Raw genomic sequence first — 4,332 nt, 5'->3', positions numbered from 1 at the left:
CAGGCGATCGACGCCTGACGCGGCTTTGTACGCAGTCAGAGACCGAGCTGGTTTGTTGGGAGGGCTTTCCGCAAACACGGAGCTCCTGGGTTAGAAGGAAGCTTGAAAAGAAAAGCGTGCCACCCTTTCACTTTAAAGTCGGAAGGGTCAGAGATGCTTAATAAATGTGTGGTGACCGGGAGGGTGTCCCCTGGACGTGGGTCCCATTGAAAATACGAACCAACTCCTCCCCCTCTAAAGCTCTGTCCTTGAACTCCCCGGGACCCTGCTGACCTGTGCCTATCTTAAGAGCTCCTCTTACTAGGAGGAGAGTCGGCAAACATTTGGCCAAAATGTGGCATGGGATGGCTTGCCATGGGGCAGCCCCAGAATCAGGACAAAACTTTCTAAAAAGACGGAGCCAAAAACCTTGGCCCGTGGAGGACATGTTATAAATGGAAAGAAGAGCTCCTGCCTGTTTTTTTAGCTCTCATGTGGTTACAGTAGACATTTTGTATTGTTTTAACATGTTTTTTTGAATGTGTTTGAGAGAGAAAGCTTACATAACCCTCTGGACCGGTTCCCTAAGGGAAGAAGAAAGATTCAGTGTCGGCCCGCAGTTCAGCAAGAGCGGATCTTCCTCTCCCTGGCCGGACGCGGGCTGGCGCAGCCGAATGCAGGCTGGTTACCTGCGCCGAGAGGGGCCCATCTCCCCAGCGTGACCATGGGGACTTCGCTGAGAACTGACTTGCAGCTATTTGGTTTGAAAGAGTCTCCCTTCCTCACTAGGAACATCTATGCCTCAGGTGACCAAACCAGGATTTTCCACAAACTATGTTAAGTGCTCTTTGCTGGAGCCTCAGCCTACATGGTGCTATTTTTGCAAACTTCTTGTGAGTCTTAAACGACTTCAAAATTAAAGGTTTGTACATAAAAAGAGTTGGTTACATTATCTTTACCTTTAAAAAAAAAAAAAGCTATCAGCACAGAGCCCGACGCGGGACTCAAACTCACAAACTGTGAGATCATGACCAGAGCCAAAGTCGGACGCTCAACCGACTGAGCCACCCTTGTCTTTGCAATTATGGAATCAAGTGTCATGGAAGGTGGGGTCTCATCCAAGGCACCCGGACACCGTGTATCAGTCAGGATAAGCTTGATCGTGCTGCACAGAAAGAGTCCCCAACCTCGGCGACTTACAATGACGTACATGTGCCTTCCTCCACTCTACGTGGCCACCGGGGGGTCTGGGAGCTCTTCTGTGTGTCGGCGGCACCCTTTCTCCAGAGCACTGACCTAGGATGGACGGGGCAGCCCCCCGGGGAGCCCTGCGGGTCACGGTGGCAGGGACAGCGCCTGGGCAGTGGTGCCCTCGGCCAAGCAACCAACAGTGGGCAGAGAAAGGCAATCCTACTGTGCACAGAGAGAGAGCGCGCACGAGCGAGCACCAGGACCCCACACTAATTAGCGGGTGTCTCAGAGCCAGGAATGAGACCTGTGTGTATTTGATCTCACAGCCCATGTCCTTTCCACTAAGACATGCAAACTCTGTGGTTACAGTACTGCTTTTAATTCTAGAAGTTTAAATATTGAGTGTTCTAGCTTCTCTTTCTTTTTTAAAAAAAAAAAACAGTTAAAAAGCTGAGGCATAAAACATAAGTATCTCTTTTATTAATACTTATTTATTTTGAGAAAGAAAGAGAGAGAGAGCAGGGAAGGGGCAGTGAGAGAGAGAGTATGGGAGAGAATCCCCAGCAGCCCCCACACTGTCAGTGCAGAACTTGATGTGGGGCTTGAACCCATGAACTGTGACATCACAATCGAGTCAGACACTCAACTGACTGACTGAGCCACCCGGGTGCCCCAGGACCTACGTGTCTCTTAGCCCATGCTTGGCTTTAAGTCAGGTCTACTGAGACCCTCCGAGAAGAGGTGAGTATCTGAACAGGCCAGATATTCAGTTCAATTTAAATAGCAGATAAACAACAAAATTGTTAGTATGAGTGTGTCCCAAATTGCATGGGGCCTCCTTACTTAAGAAATAATTAAAGAAAATTATTTATTGTTTATTTAAAATTCAAATTTAACCAGGCATCGTGGGGGGGGTGGTGGTTATTATTTTAATTTTGCTTGTTTTGCTAAATGTATCAACCCTGCCCCAAAGGGGGGGGGGGGCATCATTCTGCCAGACAACACATGAAAGGGTAAGTACTGAAAAGTTAAAGTCACTGGGAAGTATGTAAGGCCAAAGGAGCGCAATACCTGCAGCGAGGCCAGAGATGGCTCCCCAGATAATACTGCAAATTCAGAGGGAGATGCATCAGGACAATGTCTGTATTCTGCTCACCACAAGCTCTCAAAGGACACTGGTTTGCTGGGTCTGCAGAGCCCACTTCCAAATAAAGCTGCAGCCTCCGTGGACGTCCCGGCTCCACTGCACTTGGCCTCTCTGACCCCAGAGAGCTGGGCCTCGTTGTATGACTGTGTTTCCCGACAACCAACACAGGACCTGCCTCAAAGACCTTGATGAACGTTCCTTAGAATTGAATGGGAGGGAGGGAGGGAGGGAGGAAGAAAAGAAGGGAGGAAGGAAGGAAGGGAAGGGAGGAAAGGAGGGGGGAGGCAGGGAGGGAGGGACGGAGGTGGGAGCGCGGGATCTCATCTTGACTGAATACCCCTGGAAACCCCACTGGGAAGCCCAGGAACCCGTTCAGCAAGTGCCAACGGGCTGAGAGCACGCTGCTCGCCCTCGGGGCCCCTGGGAACCCTTACGGCACCTGCATGGGAATCGGCAAACGGGGTCCTCTCTGGGCGGACATGGCTCCCAGATACAGGGGTTAACACGCAGACGACATCCTTGACTTGCGCCCCCAAGACCAGAACGTGCCCTCCCTTCCTCCTTGGGCCCAGACCATGGCCCGGCGAGGGGAACAGAGCCGGGGGCGTGGCCCCTGCCTGCCTCTCAGTCAGGCGCCCATGCACCCGGCACGTCCGTGCACACCAGTCAGCCACCCACGCCTCTTCCAAGCCCGGCTCCTGTCTCCCCCAGAAAGGCTCAAGCACTGGAAGGTGTCCTGGGATGTGGACTTCCTCCTCCTGCAGAAAATCTCTTCTGCTCCTGGTTTGCACCTCCACCCAGTCAGGCTTCAAATGGAGGGACCAAGGGCCAAACCACCACAAAGCACGTGCGCCCGCACACGCCGTGATGGCTGGGCGTGAACTGCACGGAGGGCAGCAAGCCGATGTCTTAGATCGTTTCCAGAGAGAGCCGACGGAGGACACGTGTCCCCCGCCTATTCTCACTCGTGTGTCGTCTTCCTGGTGGCTTCGGTGCTGCGCAGAAATGATCTAATGAAACAAACCAAAGACCTTCCCGAGTGGACTGGGCGGGGGAGGGCTGCAGCCGAGGCTGACGTTTATTCCTTAGCTAATTCGATTGTGCCTAATTATCTCGTTGCTTTGCAAACCGGCCTTCTCCCGGCCAGGACCAGCTTCGGGAACGCTCCATAATTGCAGCGTTGCGCGAGGCGGTATCTTACAGACGACATGAGTAATCCTCGGCGCCCCGATTTCCCTGCCGTGTCCCTGAATGCCTCTCCGTGCGGAAGAGGACACTTCGGAATCCAGCCTTCTCGCTGAGGTCTGTGAGATATCTGTGGCTGCACCTCCCACCGTGCGTCACCCCAAGCAGCCAGCTGACAGTCTTCATCCCCTTAGATGACGCCCTGTTTCAAAGGGACCGCTGAGCTAAGTGGACAGACAGCAGGCGAGCCATCGGACAACGAAGTAACTCGAACATCTCCCCAGGAGATAAAACACACCGAGAGACACGTTAGCCTGGAGCGACTTTCGGCTTTGGGGGTGTGACTCAATTGCTCGATTTCCTCAGCCCGTCGTTCCAGGTTTGGACAAATTTTCCTCCGTGCCTGTGCTGTTTTCCATAATTAGGCATGTTTTCAAACACTCTAAAATCCCTCCGAACCTCAAAATTATACCCTAACGTCACCTCTTTGGTTTACCTTCATTGTAATCTGTTTTGGGAAAGTGTGGTTTTCGGCCATAGCGAAGAAAATTGTCTTCAGAGCCCGAGCCGTCTCTGGTGGAATGTTATAGTTCACCAAAGATCTGTTTCCATGAAATGTTTTCTAGCAGCCGGGGGCGGCTCGGCCAGCTGAGCTCTGCACTCACACACACCCAAGCCAAGAGTGAATTCATAGGACCCTCACTTCTAGGTCCTAAGAACGATCTGGTCCTTCAGCTATTTTAGGGATCAGTGGAAATTGTCCAACAAACAAATAAAGGGAAGCATGGAGGCTTTCTCTCTCTCTCTCTCTCTTTTTTTTTTTTTTTTTT

At 51.9% G+C, this 4,332-nt stretch overlaps 1 long non-coding RNA gene across 2 annotated transcripts in view; it reads left to right on the top strand.

Annotated features, from left to right (window-relative positions):
• The first annotated feature begins 1,816 nt into the window (after window positions 1-1,816).
• The window catches only part of LOC144245535 (uncharacterized), a 14,373-nt gene continuing 11,857 nt past the window's right edge, over window positions 1,817-4,332 (top strand). For both annotated transcript variants that reach the window (XR_013339283.1, XR_013339282.1), the window contains exon 1: window positions 1,817-1,911. This is a non-coding gene — a long non-coding RNA (uncharacterized LOC144245535). The remainder of the gene's footprint in view (window positions 1,912-4,332) is intronic.

The sequence above is a fragment of the Crocuta crocuta genome, unplaced genomic scaffold (genome assembly GCF_008692635.1).
Source record: "Crocuta crocuta isolate KB4526 unplaced genomic scaffold, BGI_CrCroc_1.0 scaffold299, whole genome shotgun sequence".
Taxonomy (NCBI): Eukaryota; Metazoa; Chordata; class Mammalia; order Carnivora; family Hyaenidae; genus Crocuta; species Crocuta crocuta.
Note: the sequence above shows the minus strand (reverse complement) of the source record. Positions and strands in the feature narration are given on the sequence as shown.